At 36.8% G+C, this 20,514-nt stretch overlaps 1 pseudogene; it reads right to left on the reverse strand.

Moving 5' to 3' along the window:
• Positions 1-18,736: 18,736 nt before the first annotated feature.
• LOC148164728 (large ribosomal subunit protein uL11 pseudogene) lies at positions 18,737-20,122 on the reverse strand (annotated as a pseudogene).
• Between the last annotated feature and the right edge of the window lie 392 nt (positions 20,123-20,514).

The raw sequence follows: 20,514 nt of genomic DNA on the forward strand, positions 1-20,514 counted from the left end.
GATCTCACCTGACTGATCACTTATATGTGGTGTTAGAACGTGGTTAAGGAAGGGGGAACAATTACTGAAATTGGGAGACCTGGATTCCAGCTACTGTTCTACCATAAATTAGGTGGGTGACAATTAGAAGATTCTAAAACAAAATAAAAACAAAATAGGACAAATATAATTTGAATTAGAGAAATTAAAGGCAAATTTGAGGATAAATTGTATTTTCATGGTTTACCATCTTGTAATACTATGCAAGGTCCTGCCCGTCTCAGAGCCTCAGTGTTCTTGTCTGTAGAGAGAGGATGATAGACCCTGAATCAGGAGTGTTAGAAAGAAAATCATGGGCCCAAAATGGAGTCACTTATGTTAAGGGCCCACCGCAACAAAGTAAGACTTAATACCTAAGCTAACTGCATTTTCAAACCTCCCTGGAGTGTAAGCCTCTAACTGGTCAAGATGAATTTTCTGGTCAGCACTAGGAAATTTGCTAATAGGCTCCTTCCTTTCCCTTTAGGAGGGGTCCTTGCTTCAGACGGTACATTCTTTGCTAATAATTTCTTTTCCCACTCCCTCTCTCCCTTTAAAGAACTTTATCTATAGCTGAACAGAACTTTCCATTTGCTAGTTGGGATGCTGCCTCATCCATGAATTGTTCAATAAAGCCAATTTGATCTTTTAAATTACTCAGTTGAATTTTTGTCATTTAATAGGAGATCTTGAGAATTCCCTGAGCTGTGTTATGTAAAGCAGCTCTGAAAAATGTCTGCATTGAACTTTTTATATAAATGAATGCAGGTGAAAGGAGAGACTACTAGGACTAATTGGGAGAAAGTGACCCAGATCCAGAAGGGGCGGGAAAAGTCTTGAACCACGAATGCCTAGAGGAGCTAGGAAGATTCATCCTTGAAAAGAGAAAGCAGCAGGCTGGAAAGAGAGGTGGATTGAGAGGAAGAGATTTGATTTATCAATTCAGTCCTGCCACTAAATATTTATGCCATGGCACTGGGGAGAGGGGTGGGCTGGTGACTATCCTTTTCTGGATCTAGTTTTTCTTAATTTATAAAATGAGAAGACTGGAGTAGATGACCTTTGAAGCTCCTTTTCTCTTTAATAAGGATCTGTATCTAAGAATGAACTTGTGGACTTTTACAAAAAAATATGGACATATTTTATGAGTAACAGACTTGTTCTGTGCTTCTACAGAAGGGAGAACTTTTCATGAAAGTTATATTGAAAAAGGAATTTGCACAACATAAGAAAGGAAACCTCTAACCATAAAAATGATTTAAAAATATAAAAACAATGTTCATAAGATTTGAAGTTATTAAGAGACTGGATCCTAATTGTTCCTGCCATAAAAAAGAAATGATAATTATGTGTCGTGATAGAGGTGTTAACTAACACTAAGATGGTTAATCATACATCGATAAATAAAGGTATCAAATCAACACATTGTACGTCTTAAACTTACAGTGTTATATGTCAATTATATTCCAACTTAAAAAACTTGAAAAAGACTTTGTAAGCTAATAAGTCCCAAATGACTGACATTTTTAAGCCTCTGTATTTTCCCCAGATGTTATCCCTTCTCTTTATTATATTTCCTTCCATTTTTTCATCCAGCCTATTCATACTAACTTATCACTTCTGTGGGGGGAACTTTCTAGCATCTCTCCATCTGGAGAAGTCACCCTTTTTCTGTTTATCCTCAAGCTTTTGTGCTTATCCCTGTTGTTGGGGCATATCTTGGAGCAATAATGAAATTATAGCATAATTCGTCATGATAAGAAATTGAAACTTCCTCAAATAGGAGGATACTTGAAAAATCATGTGATGTTGTGACACCTCACGGTCATTTAAAATTTTGTCCATGAGAAGATTTTTTTTAAGATGCAAAATTATGTGATTTTATGTTACTAGAAAAAGCATAGTACAAAGTTGTACATATAAATATATTTCAACTGTTTTCAGTGTGCTGTAAATACTTAAAGAAAGGGATATACTTTAAAATATTAACTCATGCTTTCAAAGTGGGAAAATATGGGTAAATGCTTATTGTTTTCTCTATACTTTTCTATGTTTCCATATTTATTAGAATGAGTATGTTTACATTTATAATCAGAAAAATTGTTAAAATAGAAAAGTAAATACAAAAAAATATATTTTGTAATCCATGAAAACAATCAATATTCAGGTTACTCTAGACATCTGGAATGTTACCAGAGCTCTGAGATCTGTGCTGCGGGTAGGAATGAACAGGTGTCAGGTGTGATTTCTGATTAACAGTCATTGTTTTGCTCTTAGTCCTCATCCAGAATCTAGTGTCACGGTAAATTTAGATAGTCTGTCCTTGAAAAATGTGGCCTGCCTCCATAAGGGTGTTGGGATAGAATGTTTACCTTGTGTAAACATTCCCTATGTTCTTCCAGATTATTTCATGTGATCTGCCTGACCATAGCTAAACTTCTACATAGACTTGCTAATTTGGACCTATGATTCCTTCTCTGCCATTTTCTTTAGTCTCCATTCTACCCTGGCCTCAGCTCATAACCCTGTCCTTCTTGGGCTCCAGACATGAAAGGACAAAGGTCCTACTGATTATGACACACAAGACTCTGACGTGGACTCTGGGAGAGAATCAGCCATTCTACATCAGGGTGTTACAATCCAAAGGAAGGGTTTAGATTCTTGTGCAGATGACTCAGGTCAGGTGCCTGGAAAAGACTAGAAAAAGTCAACTGTGTGAGAGGAAGCCCCAAGCCATCCATCTAGTTTAATCTCCTTAATCCCCAGACACTGAGAAATATTCCAGGCTCAGTGCTAGGCACCAGGGTTACTCAAAGGTAAATAAGCCTTAAGGAGCTCATCAGGGATGTCAGCAGGCTGAGATATGAAGAATTAATTGGAATGCACTGTAATATAGCTATACAATGACTAGAATGCCATGTTTATATAAATTTGCCTTAAAATTTAGGCAGATATGACTTGTCAGAGTGAATGAAAACTTATCTCACAAATATGGGGAAAGAGAAGAAGATATTTTTAGGTACATGAAAGTGCCCATGTAGAGCCTAACACATATGAATAGGTATGTGTGGTAGGAAATTAATTAATTCAGTTGGTCAATACTTAGTAAGAACCTTATGTGCATGAGGAACTCTACTGAGAGCTGTTTTAGGCAATGGGAATCATCTTCCCAACTTGAGTGTATATATGAGGGAAGGAGAAAATCCATCTATTGACCTAAAACTTTAATACGTACTCTGCCCTCAAGGAGGTGAAGCATAACTTCTCACTCCTTTAGTATATAGGTTGCACATAGTGATTTCCTGTCAAAGAGTAAAATATGGAAAGGAGTGGTGAGATAGTAACTTTACAGTGGAGAAACCTGACAAACACTACCTTGGCTAGGTGACCAAGGTCAACATCAACAGTGATAGATCATGTTTGATGGCCTATACCCTTGCTATGATGGAATGAAAATGACACTTTACCTCTGTTGTCTTTTCTTCCAAAACCTGTAACCCTAGTCTAATCATGAGAATACATCAGACAAATTCCAATAGACATTTTACAAAATATATTACTGTACTCCTTCTTGAAAACCTTAAAAGTTGTCAAAAACAAGTAATGTGTGAGAAATTATCACAGCTAAGAAAAGCCTAAGGAGACATGGCAAATAAAAGAAATGTGATTTCCTAAATGGGATCCTGAAAATGAAATAAAAACTAAGGAAATATTAATCAAGCATGGACTTTAGGTAATAATAATATACTAATATTGTTTCATTAATTGTGACAGATGTACTATAGTAATGTAAGATGTTAATAATTGGGGAAAGTAGATGTGGAGAGTATAGAGACTCTCTATACCATCTTGGCAATTTTTCTGTAAACCTGAAATTGTTCTGGTTGAGGAATGATAAATGTTATGAAACAAAATAAAGCAAGGGATGTGGCAAAAGGAATTGGGAAGGGAGAAGTTTTTGGAAGCCACAGTAAGCAAGGCCATAATGAACAGGTGATTTTCAAAAAGAGGCTGGGGTGTAAAGGGAATGTGTGTCCATTACAGTGGGAAGAGCACATCAGCAGATGGGATAGCAGGTCCAAGGACCTGAGACCATGCTTGGAGTGTTTAAAGAACAGAACACAGGCACATTTGCAGGATGCAGTGAGCTAGTGGAAGTGTCACATGATGAGGTTGGAGAAGAAGCTGAAGTAGATTATGTAAAATTTTAGGGGCCACTGAAGGGAATTTGAATTTTACTTGGAGTAAGATTGAACAGTGTTACATGATTTGCCTTATATAGTCTTAAGGTTTGGCTGTTGCATGGATGATGGACAGTAGAAAGCAGAGTGCAAATAGGGGAGAGGTATTTAGGAACTTTCTACAGTGCAGCTGATAGATAGTGATGGTTACCTGACTCATGATGGTAGCAGTGGCATTGGTGAGAAATGGTCAGGATTTGGATGTATACTGAAGAAATATGTTATGCTGATGCATTAGACAGGATGAAGGAAAATGAGAAAATTAAGGATACTTCTAAAAATCTTTGAAGAATTGGATGGGTGGTGGTGCTATTTACTAAGCTGAGGAAGACTTGGGGAATAACAGCCTTGAGAGGTAAACCAAGAATTTAAATTTTGAACATATGAAGTTTGAGATGCACATAGTAGGCCTTCAATCAGAGACTCAAATAAGTTGTTGAATAGATGATTTTGGAGTGCAAGGGTAAAGTAAGAGCTGAAATAAACACTTAGGAGTCATCAGTTTATATGGATCATTTTTCCAGCATGGATAATGGATTCACAAAGGAGTGATTGTACATCAGAGGTGTCTGAATGCTAAACCCTGTGGAACTCCAACATTTAGTGTGCAACTCCAACATTAGTCAGAAAGAAGAAAATGTAGCAGATGAACCTTCCAAGGAGGTAGAAGTAAAAGCAGGATTGGTTGTATTTCAGAAGCCAAGTGTAGAAATTGTTTTCAAATGGAGGGAGAGAACAACTATGTCAAATCTATGAAGAGTCGATTAAGTAAGATCAGGGCTGGGGGTTGACCACTGAATTTGTTCCTTTGACCAGGGTAGTTTAGAGGAATGATGGGAATAAAGGCCTAGCTGCACTGAGTTTAAGAGATTGAGGGGTAAGAAAGTGGAAACAGTTAGTATAAAGAACACTTGTGAAATTTGCCAAAAAGGGGAAGTACATAATAGGGTCACTGGTGAAGGCAACATGAAATCAAAGGAATTTTTTTTTTTGATTGGTATTTATGAAGCAGAATTTCAAGTTGATGAGACTGATCCATTAGACAAAGAATAGTTGATGGAATAAAAGGAAATGGGAAATTGTAGGAACAAAGTGGTATCCAGGCCACAAGTGAAGGGATCTGCTTAGCTGGAGTCTGAGGATTTCATATGCTGTGGGATGTGTGAGGACAGATGAAGTTAATAGATTTGATGCCACAGGATTGAAGATGTTCTCTGATTGCATCTATTTTCTCTGAAAAATGAGAAACAAGGCCACTGGCTGAATATGAGCACAGAGGAAGGCATTTGGAATTTGGAAGAGTGAAAAAAAAGTTGAGAAATGGTTGTTTTGGAGAGTGGGAGAGTGAATTGGCAGGGCAAGCATAATAGGTTTCTTGGACAGAGTTTAGATCATAAATTTAGAGTAAGTCCAGCCAGAGTGTACTGTGATTTTCTCCAGCCTCAGTCATTTGCATGAGTGCAGGAGAGGGGAGCAAGGGTTGGATTTAAATGATGGCTGGGGATTTGCAGGTGATTACGATGGAGAGAATAATGAGCCAGGAGGAGAATGGCATATGCCAGGAGTGATGATAATAATAATAGAGCAGAGACTGTGAGCTGGATGAGAAAGAAATGACACCTGAAGGAAAATGGAGGGTAAACAGTGGAAGTGTTGATGGATTTGAGGTCCCCCTTGAAGAGGTAGAGCAGGAGAACTAGAAGAAATGGGGTGGAAGAGTCAGTGTTGCTACCCCGAAGACTGGGTGCTTGACTGGGGCTTCTGTGGTGTTCTAGTTGTTGGGAAGGACAAAATCTGAAAAATGGTGCTGGGGGGGGGGAATGGGAATGGCTGGGGAAGGCAGGTGGGGTGTAAGACAAGATGCTTGGAGGAAAAAGGGAACAAGACACTGAGGAGCCAGAGTATTAGATGGATTTTTGAGTCACCAAGAATGGTAACAGGAATAGTAGTGGAGGAACCAAGAAGTAATGCAGGTGCTGAAATCTTTAAAAAATGAAAACATCTGATTGGAAAGACAGAAAATTGCAAGAAAGAAAAATAGTGCATGGTAAAATCTGAGAGTATATGCCTCATCAGACTGAGAGATTTAGGGAGGAGGAAAGAGTAATTTTCTGGAACTGGCAACAGAGATCAAGGAAGACATTTATCCCAGGCCCAGAAAAATAAGAAAATGATTACCTCTTGAGAGGGCTGCAAGAGAAGTATGACCTCAGGGAAGAACCAGGTTTGTATAATAGAAGGTAAAGGGACCGTTCAGTGAAGTGGTTGAATATATAACATGGGGATTTTACTTTTCTTAAAGTTTAAATTTCAGAGGAAGTATTCTGAGGAGTTTTGTAGGCATTGGAGCTTGAATCTGATTAGGGGACTTACAGAATAGTGAATGGAAGAGCAAGGCTTGGACTTACTGCCGAAATAGTGACAAAAAGGCATTGTGTTAGTGATCTCTTAGGGAAACTGGATCATCAGTTCAAACATTAATCTCCTTCTTGGAAAAGGTCATTTGGGAAATTTGCAATGATGCAGCAGGCAGTGTTGGATGAAGGGATCATGGAGCTCTCTGTGCCACCCATAAACCCAGCTGTGTACATTGTTGACACTAGGAAATGAGGCTGGGACAGCAAGCTGAAGTCATGGGGAGAAGTTTGGATTTAGTCTTTAGGCATTTTGGTGGCTAAGGCAGGTTGAATAGTGATTCCCACCCCTTCCCAAATGATAAGTCCATGTCCTAAACTTAAAACCTATAAATGTGTCCTTATTTGGAAAAAAAAAAAAGTCTTTTCAGATGTAATTAAGGATCTTGAGTTGAGATCATCCTATATTAGTGTGGGCCCTAAATCCAATGAGAGTTCCTTATAACAGAAGGAAAGAAACAGATACATATAAAAGAAGGGGATGTAAATGCAGAAGCAGAGATCGGAATTATGTAGCTACAAGTCAAGGAAATTCAAGGGTCCCCAGCAGCCACCAAAAGCTCACTCAAAAACAGACTCCCCCTCAGAGTCTCCAGAAGGAATCAGCCAAACCTTGAAATTCACACCCTAGCTTCCAAAATCGTGAGAGAATGAATTTCTATTTATTGTTTTAAGCCACCAAATTTGTGGTAATTTGTTATGGAAGTCCTAGGAAATTAATACAGTTATCCAAGGAAGAAATGACATGGTAACATACATGAACATACATGACTGCTCAGACTTTTAAAGCAGCCAGTCCTCAGACACCTGTGACCAGCATTGCGTAGGATGTCCTCAACTTAGAGGCATTTATTCAGCTGATAGAAACAAACCATAATTTCAGTACTGAGTGCTATTATTATGCTGTGTTAGAAATTATTTTGTGTTAAAAAATGAATGAGGAAAGACATTGGAATGACTGAGTTGAATGAAAAAATATTGTGTGGAAAGAGAACATGCCAAATATTTCAGTAGAAGATCTAACTCGAACTGATAAGACTCCTTCTTCAGTCAGTCAGAAGTGACTGACCAACATGTCTTTGGTGACCAAGTGACAAGGCATTTTGGTCTGACCTGACTTGTACATTGCTCTGGGACTGGTCCCAAAATATAGCACAGAGGACAAAATAATGAGTATCTAGAAAAATCTTCTTGAACTCTTTTTTGTTGTTGTTCTTTTGTCTTTTTTTTTTTTTTTTTTGACAGAGAGAGAGAAAGACAGAGACAGAGCACAAACAGGGGGAGCAGGAGAGGGAGAAGCATTCTCCGTGCTGGGTAAGGAGCCCGATGTGGGGCTCAATCCCAGGGCCCTGGGATCATTACCCGAGCTGAAGGCAGACACTTAACTGATTGAGCTACCCAGGTGCCCCCTTTTTTCTTTATATATACTCTGATAGTTTCCAGTGTTTGCACTTAGGACATGAAGAAGCTTACTTAATTTTGATTCTATAGGATGGATGACATTGATCTCTGGATCTACATGTTTCTGCCCCACCCAGGGTAGCTCAGTTTTCCCAGCACCCACCTGGTCTTGCCCACCTACAAGATGCTTCCTCTGGCTTCTCCATGCTTGTGATGGAGAATTACATTGCTCAATGGCACATTTATTTGACAAATATTTGACCTCTGACTCTGTCAAGCATTGCTTTAGATATGGGTGATAAGGTAAACACTTCATAAATCATATATGTAATAGGGGGGTCAAAAGATAGAAAGTAAATGCATAAATACAATTTTAGAGAATAAAGCAAAGTGAAGGGCATGCTATTTTTGACAGGATGGCCAGGGACAAATTCTGGAGGGGTGATGTTTGAGCATAGATGTACCTTACCATGCAGGTGGGAAAGAATATTCTAGACAGGTGAAGAATAAGTGAAAAGCCCTTAGATAGGATGAACTTGGCAGGTCTGAGTCATTACAGGAAAGAGAAGTGTGGATGTTATTTATTAAGCAATGGACAGAAATGAGACCAAAGAGATTGGGTTTTGTTCCAAGTGCTATAATTTCAAATGGGGGTAGAATGGTGAGGAGAGGCACATAAACTTGTTTATATGTCCCAAGTATCATACTGGCTTCAGGGTAGATGAGAGATAGTAGAAAGCCAAGAGTGGACTCTGGGGAATATTTTTGGAAGCTTTGTCAATAGTTGAGATGACAGACAATAGTGGTTGGTACTAGGGTACCAACAGAGATAACAGAGGAAGTGCTGGGAAGAAAATTGATTCAAGGTATATTTGAGGGTACAGTGAACAGAATGAGCTGATGGATCAAAAAATGGGATGTGAAAGAAAGGGGGAAATCAAGGGTGTCTCCTAAGTTATTGACTGAGTAGTTGGTTCAACTTTACAGGAAGACCCAACTTTGTGCCCTGGCCTCTATTCTCTGGTCATGCTTGTCTCTTGGACAAGTTGTTCCCTCTTGTGGTTTTAAAACTTATTTATATATGGAAGACACCTGAATTCATATTCAGTCTTGATCACATTCTTCGGCTTTGACTTAATTTATTGAGATGAAGAAGATTGGAGAAGAATTATGTTGAGAGAAGAGGTAAGAAAGGAAGAGCTCTGTTTTTAGATATTTAAGTTTGCAATATAGTTCAGATGCTTAGACACAGTGTAGGCAGATAGCAAAGGGAATCTGATGCTCAGAAGAAAGATTGAAGCTGGAGGTAAAGCCATAAATAAGAATAAGTTTAATTAGGGAGTGAGTGGAAGATGAAATTTTCCATTCAGCATGGAAAGATAACAAAGAGGTCTGAAAAATCTGCAAAACAAAGTAAGTGTTGCTGCAACCCAAAATACTCTCTTAAACAAGAGGGATGGACCCAGCACTCATGGGATGATGTAAAAGGCCGATAAAAACTTCATCAGGATTCAGTGGAAACTGTCTTTTGCTTCTCTTTCAATCACATTGGGATGATTACTAATCTTTAGTGACTCGGGGTGTGTGTGTGCGCCTATGTGTATTCATATTTATGTGACTATGTGAACTCTTTGGACATGGATGACAGGTTGTGATTATGAAATACATTAAAATGAATAATCTTGTTTTTCATCATAAAGTCTTCTTCCTGACATTCTATGCTAAGAAACCTTGAAGCCACAATTCTTTTAAAGAGAGCTTAAGGTTATTATGTCCTGGCATCAGGTCAGCATCTAACAACACTTTGAATTTGGTATGACAGACAGTCATCTTAATGGGATTTTTTTTTTTTTTTTAATTTGAGATGTGGAGTCAAAGCTGAAGAATGTGATCAAGGCTGATTATGGACTCAGGTGTCTTCCATGTGTATGTGAGTTTTAGTGTCATGAGACTGGACATATTTCTTGAGACAGAAGCATGCCAGGAGAACAAAGGGCAGAGACCAAATTTGGATTCTCTTATAAAGTAAGTATATTCTTATTTAGCTGTTAAAAGGGTAGAGCACAGAGACCTGTTATTCCAATAGGGCTTAATGTCTGTCATTGGTAGGTCTCAATAAATATTTTTGCAGTTAATGAAAGAATGGAATGAATGAAGATGCAGCTGAGAGGAACGGAAATAACCTGAACAGAATCTTAGAAGGAAAAGTCAGAAATTCAGGGGCAGAAACAAGGAAGCCAACACAGTAGAGAATTTTAAGAATTTAGAAAGTATTTTCAGTATAAAATGAGAGAAAGTCATTCCATTAACAGTCATCAATATCTATAGTTCATTGTTGACCTTGACTAGAACACTTTTAAAAGCATGCAGTAGAATGCTAGGGAGCACAGATAAGCAATGAATCTAGGAAGCAAAATGAGGGTGAGTCTCTGAAGGCTTCCTGGAAGAAGTGATATTAGGCTTGAATCTTAACCAGTGAGAGTTTCTCAGGGAAAGTAAGAGAGGGCTCAAGAATACTAGTTAAAATTTTTAATATTTTTTAAGCACTTTGTGTCATGTTCCTTCTAAAATAATCCTTGACAGCTCTATGGAGTATAATCCTCATAAATACTATCTTTCATTGGTCAACTACACAATTCTTTGACACTTAATGTATACCTGATTCTGTGTAAAGTACTATGGTAGATACAAAGTTTCCAGAGACATAGTCCAGTCCTCAAGGTGTTTATGATGTGTTTGTAGATAGAAAAAAAACTTGAGTTCCATTTAGAGAGCACAGATTATGTGTCTGGTCTTATGCTCTGCTTTTAAGAGCCCAGAAATAAAACCTACAGCCATGTCTGGGGAATTCATAGTCTAGTGGTGCTGAGACATACAAGTAAAGAAATAATTACAGTTTCTTGTAATAAATGACGTGACAGGTGCTGTGGGAGCAAAGAGGAGAGACACATTACCTAGATCAGGTGAGGGGTCTTGGAAAGCACGGAAGAAGAAGTAAACTTTGGGATCAGTCTTACAGGATACCCTACAAAAGTTAATGTACAGATCTGCGGGAGCAAGCTGCATTTGAGTATTTAGAATAAATACCTGGAAAGTAAGACATGAGGATTAAATGATGAGAAAAAAGGCTAAAGAGAACAAATTTGGGGCTAGAAAGTGATGGCTTTAGATTATTCAGAAAAGCATGACTTCCTAACCTTTTAATAAATCCATATTTCTTGTGAACCTTAAAATGACATCATCTTTATTAACAGCTTCTACAAACGTTGGAGTTCTGCTTCAGCATGTCTGGATCCCAAATGGTTGTTATTAGTCATTTTGAAGCCTTCGCTTATTTTATTTATGACTTGCTCCAATAAACACAATTTTCCTACATTGAGTTAATGTGAACTTTTGTCAGTGATTACTATTCAACATGTGGCTCCTAATCTCCTCTGCACCCCATAGTACTTAATGAGCACTCATTCAACCAGAATTTATTGAGCGCTTGCTACATGGCCAGAACTGTGCCAGCAGGACTTACAACAATATTTCTCAATCTCTTGTATTCATATTTCTTTTTATTTTTTTAAATTTTTTTTTGCGGTGGCAGGTAGATTTTTTCTTTTTATTGAACATCGATATTATCCTTTCTTTTAATATTAATTGGAATTTCAAAACTTTTTAAAATAATATTTATAGAAACATTAATTTTGATCAAGGGAAGCACAAGGGCCTTTCTTGGTTCATATAATGGCAACAGATAGACAAGGATGAAACTCCTTATTGTTAAAAGTTTTCTCCTCTAAAATTACATATTCATATAACAAATATTTACTGAATATCAGTATGTGCTGAACACTGACCATATTTGGGATGTATCAATGAATCTAGCAGATTAAAAAACCTGAAAAGGAATTTATGTCCTAGCAGGTTCAAACAGATAATATACACAAGCACATTGGATAACTAAATGCAGAATATATTCTAAGGTGATAAGTACTATGAAAAAAGTTGAAGTTAAGGGAGGTAGGAGGATTAGGTGGGGGTAGAGTTGCAATTTCAAAAAGGGTGGTCAGCATTGACTTCATTAAGAAGTAATATTTAAGCAAAGTCTTGAAAGAAGTGAAGAGGAGATATTTATGGGGATATCCAGGGAAGAGCATCCCAAGCACAGCAAGCCCTAAAGTAGGATTACACCTGGTGAGTTGAGAAATAGCAAGGTGTCCAGTAAGCCTGGAGTATGTAGGGTGAGTATCAGTCAGAGTAGGAGGAGAGATGGTCAGAGAAGTTGTCAGAGGTGAGAGGAGATGGGGTGTGTGTGTGTGTGTGTGTGTGTGTGTGTGTGTGTGTGTGTGAGAGAGAGAGAGAGAGAGAGACAGAGAGAGATAGAGAGGGAGAGAGAGAGAGACAGGGAGAGAGAGAGAGAAGGAGGGAGAGAGGAAGTAAGGGAGGGAGGGAGAGAGAGAAGAAGTGAGAGAGAGAGAGACGGAGGGAGGGAGAGTGAGAGAGAGAGAAGGAGCTTTAGTGAGGTAGCTAAACAAAAGTTATTTGCTGTTCAAATGGTCAAGTCTGGGGTGCTATTTAGAGTCATCAGCAGTGCAGATAATGGCCTCAAACATGGATGTGGAAGAATGAGGGACAATAGAATCAAATCTTTCGAAAAGCTCCCCTCAAATTCTTCTGTCAAAGACCAAGCAGTGGTTAATTAAGCTCAGTGGTGGATAGGAGGATATAGAGGAGGTAGAGATATATCTGTATCAATCAGACAATGTCATTCAAGTCCTGGCTCCACCATTTCTAGGCTGAGTGTTTTCCGGTAAGTTCCCTTACCTGTTTCATTTCCTCCCATGAAAAAAATGTAACATTAGTCTTTCCATCATAGTGATGCTGTGAGAATTAAGCGAGATAATACGTGTAAGACACTTAGAGGTTTTGAGGAGCCAGATGGTTGATGACAGGTACTCATGTCTGACACATACTAAGTTCTCAATAAGTATCACCTATTATTATAGCTGAGAAGAGGGTTTCATTCATGTGTTTAGCAGAAATTTTTAGCTCCAATGTCAAGAAAATATCCTTTGCGGATAAAGTAGATGAGATTTGATGCTTTCCTTCAAATCATTTTAAGGAGTTTTGTCCTTGAGAGTCTCATCAATCTGAGAAGATGAAGAGATGTTTTAGTACCACTTCTCAGTGTCCATTGATATATTTTGGCTATAAATGGTTGAAGTATATCATAATGAGCTAAGGTATTGGTATTTATCCCCAAGGTTTTTATGTTCAGTGTATTCGAAGCTTCAAAAAATATGTCTTTATATGCTGAACATAGTTGTTAAATATAATTTTGAGGAGTTTGGAGCAAATGCTTGTTTTAACAGCTTGACCCAAATAGCTTATTTCACATTGACCACTAATGACCCTATAATACAGGAACTTTGTGATTGGTCTTCAAATCTGCACAGAGAAAGGCAAATCTTCTTATTTTTAATATACTTGTCTTCAATGTCATTGATTGAAGGCTGTCACAGTGAGGTTGAAAGCCTCTTGTGCATAGGTGGGCAGAGTTTTGGTTATCACAGTCAGGTAGATAATGATGGGGAAGACTTTTGAAAATTGAAGTGCACTTTTATGTGTTTAAAGTGTTTTATTTTTATTTTCTCTTCCTCTCTTTTCTTTTTTTCTTGTCGATATCCTGACCACCTTGCTAAAGCATGGCTGATGCACAGTTCGAGCATGCATTCACTCTTAGTCTCCAGCTCAACTCCTTCATTCCAGAACATTTGAATTCTTTCAGGATCCTTTTTATTTAAAGAAAAAAAAAACCCCAGCTTTTTAACAAGTAATATCTTGGGCTACAGAAAGCATCAATTCTTCTTCACACAGTTAAGCACAATTCCTGCTATCAGTGGAGGCATTAAAACTAAAAGCAAAAGAGAGTGACAAGCATATATTTGAAAAACATTGTTGATCTCTTTGGCTCTATTACCGATTTGGCACTTAACTGAAATTTCTTTTAAAATTTATAATCCAGGCAATCTTTCCAAAGCATTTAGTCTATAAATTTTATAAGTTCTCCAATGTTGTGATTTCAAATTTTAAAGAAATTCTCTACTATTAAAAAAATTGCTTTTAGTCTATGGATTCCTGATATTATTTATTCCTGATATTTTTAGTCCAGTATATCAATCTCCACGTGTAGGGAAAATGTTCTGTAAGAAAACAAACTAATCAACAAACTAAGAAACAAGCAAACAAAAAAAACACACATCTATTTAAAAATATAATATATAGACATTTTTACTCAAATCATTTTGAAGTCAAGAGCACTTGGCTCAGGTTTAAGATATACAACACACAGAAGAATTTCTGCACTATTCTTTGTAATGTATGTAAATAAACACTCACTAGGAATGCACTGAAGCTTGGCACTGGCCTTGGTGTTTGACAGAAATCAAGTATTTGACTTCTTATTCCATCTTCAAAAGGCTAAATGTCTACTTCAATGTGATTTTGATGATTCTGTGATCAGGTAGATTACAATCAATCTAAATACAATAAAGTCATTTGTACTGTAAATAACACATTCAACTTAGATTTGCTAACGCCTAAATATTCTTTTCCAGATAGAGGAAGACTTCTACCTGTAACTTAAAGTGAACATTTTTCTGCCTACTTTATACATAGACAATTTTCATGTAGTTGAAATATAAATATATTATTTCTACTGCAAATATAAAATGCTGCACAAATAATTCCATTTGATTCTGAAGACAGTTAATTTTATGTTAAAAACCAATTAAGATCTCATCAGTGAGGCCATTTGGTCCTGGGCTTTTCTTTTTTGGGAAGGTTTTTTGTTATTTATTCAATATTCTTATTTGTTATTGATCTGTTCAGATTATATGTTTCTTCATGATTTGTTCTTGGTAGGGTTGTATGCTTCCAGGAATTTATTCATTTCTCTAGATTACCTAATTTGTTGGTATATAATTGATCATAATTATCTCTTATGATTCTTGTTATTTCTCTGGCATCATTTGTAATGTCTTCTCTTTCAGTCACAATTTTATCTGAGTCTTTTTTCTTCATTACTGTAGATAAGAGTTTGTCAATTTTGTTTATCTTTTCAAAAAACTGACTCCATTTCACTGATTTTTTTTCTATTGTTTTTTTCTATTTTAGGCTTTATTTCTGCTTGAATCATTGTTTTCTTCCTTCTGCTAACTTTGGGCTTAGTTTGTTTTCTAGTTTCTTGAGTTATAAAATCAAGTTGTTTATTTGAGATCTTTCTTCTTTTTTAATTAATAGGCATTTATTGCTTAAACTTCCTTCTTAACCTGCTTTTGCTGCAGCAATATGTTTTGGTATATTGTGTTTTCATTTTCGTTTGTCTCAAGACATTTTCTAATTCCTCACTGATTCTTTCCTTAATTCATTGGTTGCTTAGTAGTTAATTGTTTAATTTCCACATATTTGTGAATTTCCCAGTTTTTCTTTTGTTATTGATTTACAGTTTCATTCCATTGTGGTTGGAAAAGAAACATTATTATTTTAATCTTCTTAAATTTATTGACACTTATTTTGTGAGCCAAAAAGTCATTTATCTTGTACAATGTACCATGTCTTCTTGAGAAGAACGTATATTCTATTGGTGTTGTGTAGAATGCTTTGTATGTCTGCAGGTCTGTTTGGTCTATAGTGTTGTTCAAGAAAAATTAATATCAATCTTAAACTGTTCCAAAATATTGGAGAAAAGAGAATATTTCCAAATCCATTTTATGAGGCCAACATTACACTGATGCCAAAGGCAGACAAGATTATATAATAACAGAAAACTGTAGGCCAATATCTTTGATGAATATAAATGCAAAAATCCTCAATAAAATACTAGCAGACTGAACTCAACAGCACATTAAAAGGAACATATGCCATTATCATGTGGGATTTGTTCCAGGGGTGGAAGGATAATTCAATATGTGCAAATCAATTAATGTGATACATTACATTAACAGAATGAAGGATTAAAAGACACATGACCACCTCATTTGATGCAGAAAAGGCTCTTGACAAAATTCAACACTCTTTTATGACAAAAACTTTCAACAAACTATGTATAGAAGGAATTTACCTCACTGTAATAATGACCATATCTGAATATCCCATGTCTAACGTCATCCTCAAATGTGAAAACTGAAAATGTTTCCTCTAGTATCAGGAACAAGACAAAGATGACTGATCTTACCACTTCTATTAAACATAGTACTGGAAGTCTTAGGCAGAATAAGGTGAGAAATGAAAATAAGAGGCACCAAAATTGGAAAGGAAGAAGAAAAATTATCTTTGCTGGCAGGTGATGATCTTATATGTAGGAAACTCTAAAGACATCGTAAAAACTGTTAGAATCGATAAATAAATTTAGGAAAGTTGCAGAATATGAAATAGATGTACAAAAAACCAGTTGTGTTTCTATATGCTAATGACTATCCAAAAAAGAAGTCAAGAAAACAATCTCATTACTTCTTCTTGAGTCAGTTTTGGTATTTTATGTATTTCTAGGAATTTGTCCATTTGATCTATGGTATCTAATTTGTTTGCATAGAATTATTCATAGTATTCTTTCATAATCCTTTTAATTTCTGTAAGGTTGGTAGTAATGTCTCCACTTTCACGTTTGACTTTGACATCTGTATTTGTATATTCTCTCTCTTTTTTTTTTTTAGTTATTCTAGGTAATGGTTAGTTCATTCTGTTGATATTTGCAAAGAATCAAACTTCTTGTTTCATTGGTTCTATTGTTTTTGTATTCTTTATTTTGAACATGACTTTCTAAATGTAGCAGTATTTATACAGATACTTTTGCATCCCCTAATTTCCCAAATAAACTGTTTCCTAGATTTTCCTCCTAGACTTTAGGGAGCCAGCAGATGGGTTAGAACAGACAAATGCAATAATTTGCAAATAAGGTCTGCTCGGCTCCATCTGGAATTAGGGACCAAAATCCTACACTGGGAATGCAAGGTACCATCTTCAAGACTTGAGAGCTGAGGAGGGTGGCCAAGGGTAGGTGAAAACACCACAAAGCTTTGCTACCATTTTAAGTTGCCTTTTTCTTGACCCACCATTTAATCGGTTGTTATAAATCTTTGATTGTTTTCCAGAGTTTTGACAAAGTAAGTTCTGGCAATTGCTGCTTACTTTTTGATGTTTTTGTGGAGGGACAAGAGTTTGGAGCTACCTACTCTTATCAGTTTGCTGACTCAACCACCCAGATGTATTCCTGATACCAGAAGTTAATTTTGTGGTAGTGATAATCAATTTTAGCCTCAAGTTTCAGCTAGTTTATAAAACAACTAGGCTTTTGACTATGGGCAAACATATGTATTTTCTGCACCTTATTATAAACAGTAAAATGTTTATTCTTGCCAACAACTTTATTTACTCTTACTTCTTCCAAAACATAAATATGAAGAGTATTAATGAAATTGTCTAAGTTAGCTTTTGGAGAAATGAGTGGTATTGTTCTTGGCTTGGCTATCTGTAGTTTTTACTCAAACCTGAACTCTGAGAAGCAAACTTTTTTTTTAAGTATTTATAAAATGTTTATTTTTAATCTCTTTATCTTTTTCTTTTTTATTCTTTTCTTTTCTTTCTTTTTATTGAAATATAATTAACATACAGTGTTATTTTAGTTTTAGGTGTACAATAACAGAACAAAAAGACAACCTACAGAATGGGAGAAGATATTTGCAAGTTATATACCCAATAAGGGGTTAGTACCCAAAATATATAAAGAATTTATGTAACTCAACACTAAAAAGCCAAACACTCTAATTAGAAAATGGACAGGGGTGCCTGGGTGGCTCAGTCGTTGAGTGTCTGCCTTTGGCTCGGGTCATGATCCTGGGTCCTGGGATCGAGCCCTGCATTGGGCTCCCTGCTCAGCGGGAAGCCTGCTTCTCCCTCTCTACTCCCCCTGCTTGTGTTCCCTCTCTCGCTGTGTCTCTCTCTGTCAAATAAATAAAAAAAATCTTTAAAAAAAAAGAAAATGGACAGAGTTTCTGAATAGAAATTTTTCCAAAGACATACAAATGGCCAACAGATACATGAAAAGATGCTCAATATCACTGATCATTAGGGGATATGCAAATTAAAATCACAATGAGATATCATCTCACACCTGTCAGAATGGCTAAAATCAAAAACACAAAAAATAACAAGTTTTAATGAGAATGTGGAGGAAAAGGAACCCTTATGCACTATTAGTGGGAATGCAAATTGGTGTAGACACTGTGGAAAACAGGTTGGAGTTTCCTCAAAAAATTAAAAAATCAATAGGATTGCCATATGATCCAATAATTCCACTACTGTGTACTTACCAAAAGAAAATGAAAACGCTAATTTGAGAAGATATATATACCCCTATGTTTATTGCAGCATTATTTATAATAGCCGAGATATGGAAGCAACACAAGCATCCATCCATAAGTGAATGGATAAAGAATATGTGGTATGCACACACACACACACACACACACACACACACACACAGGAATATTACTCAGCCATAAAAAAATAAAATATTGCATTTGCAACAACATGGTTGGGCCTAGAGGGCATAATGCTAAGTGATTAGCAAACTGTCTTTTTTTTTTTTTTTTTTTTTGGTTGTCAAATGATCCTTTATTGAAACATTCTCCTTTGTAGTTCACTAGCTGGGCATTCCACTGCACCACTGTTGATGTCATCTATGATGTCATGAGAGTGGCAGCCATCAACATTGCAGCCCACAGACTGGGCAGTCCCCAGGATTTCTTTAATGATTCCCAGAGTTCTCTGGCTAAAGATTGGTGTCTCATCTGTTGGGCAATATTGACAATCTCATCAAAAGTGATATTTCCACTGTGTTTAATGTTTTTCTGCTTCTTTCTGTCTCTTGGTGGTTCCTTGAGGGATTTGATAATCAGGGCAGAGGCAGAAGGTACCACTTCAATCTGGGCCTATCTGTTCCGAATGGTCAGTTTCACTGTAATCCTTAGACCCTTCCAATCACTGGTTGCCTTGGTGATGTCATCACCAACCTTTTTGGAGACAGACCCAGTGGGCCAATCTTTGGGGCCAGGGCAGATGTGGCACCGACTTCGCCACTGGTGCACCTCAGATACACGACTTTGATCTCATTGGGGTCGAACATAGGCAGCATGGCGGAGATGGCTGGTGTCAGATGAACCTATTAGCAAACTTTTTAAAAAGTTTTACAATTAAGATCTGCCATTTAACAGCTGACTCAATTTAATGATATCCAAAAGCATATTAAAACGCTCTCACTTTGGGGCATTTGGGTGGTTCAGTCAGTTAAGTGTCTTTCTTTGGCTCAGCTGGTGATCCCAGGGTCCTGGGAACGAGCCCTGGGTTGGGCTCCCTGCTCAGTGGGGAGTCTGCTTCTCCCTCTCCCCTCCCTTTGCCCCTCATCCCCTCCTGTGCTCTCTTTCTCTTACATAAATAAATAAATAAAATCTTTAAAAATAAAATAAAAAAGTAAAATGTTTTTGCTTTGATAAGCTCTTCTTTTCTAGTATACAGATTTCAAGAAGGTTTAAAGAATGGAAGAGGTGGGCGCCTGGGTGGCTCAGTTGGTTAAGCGACTGCCTTTGGCTCAGGTCATGATCCTGGAGTCCCAGGATTGAGTCCCGCATTGGGCTCCCTGCTCGGCGAGGAGCCTGCTTCTCCCTCTAACCCTCCCACCTCTCATGTACTCTCTCTCTCTCTCTCATTCTCACTTTCTCAAAATAAATAAATAAATCTTGAAAAAATAAAAAAATAATAAAGAATGGAAGAGGTAACAAAAATAATCTTTGAATTCAAACCCAATATAGCTAATACCAATAAACAAGAAACAGTTTGTCTTTAACTTAGTTACACTTAAAAACAGAAATCTTTTTTATGTTGATAATACAGCAGCATTCTAAAATTAAACTTCAATGCACAAAGGCCATGACCCAGAGTTAACAGACATACCTTGTGCCCCTTGTTAACAGTAGATCTTGCCTGGAAGGATTCCTTGCTCATCTCTTCTATTTCTTTACTATCACATATGTATTTATGGTATTTGTTCTTCAAATAGTAAGTGTATGTTTATCATAAGTATATTTTTCAGTTATCCCCCAGTTAAATTCACACTGCAACATAGAATAGGCTTGTTTAAACTGAAAACACCCTTTTCTATCAAATAAATTTTGAGAGATTTCTAGGGGATTGTAGTTTTATCTCTCTCTTTCTCACCTGACACTCCAGATAGGCAGTAGCTCTGTGGAATGTGAAAGTAACATTGTAATATCCCTTTCTATTTCAGAAGACAATTTATATACTAATAGGATTCTGAAATTGTAAAATATTAGTGCCAAAAGTCCCTTAGAAACTGAATGATCTTTTACACCTCTATTTAAAGGACAAGAAACTGA

Source organism: Eumetopias jubatus, unplaced genomic scaffold (genome assembly GCF_037043125.1).
Source record: "Eumetopias jubatus isolate StellerSeaLion01/CBP00866 unplaced genomic scaffold, mEumJub1_p1.0 scaffold_3, whole genome shotgun sequence".
Classification (NCBI taxonomy): Eukaryota; Metazoa; Chordata; class Mammalia; order Carnivora; family Otariidae; genus Eumetopias; species Eumetopias jubatus.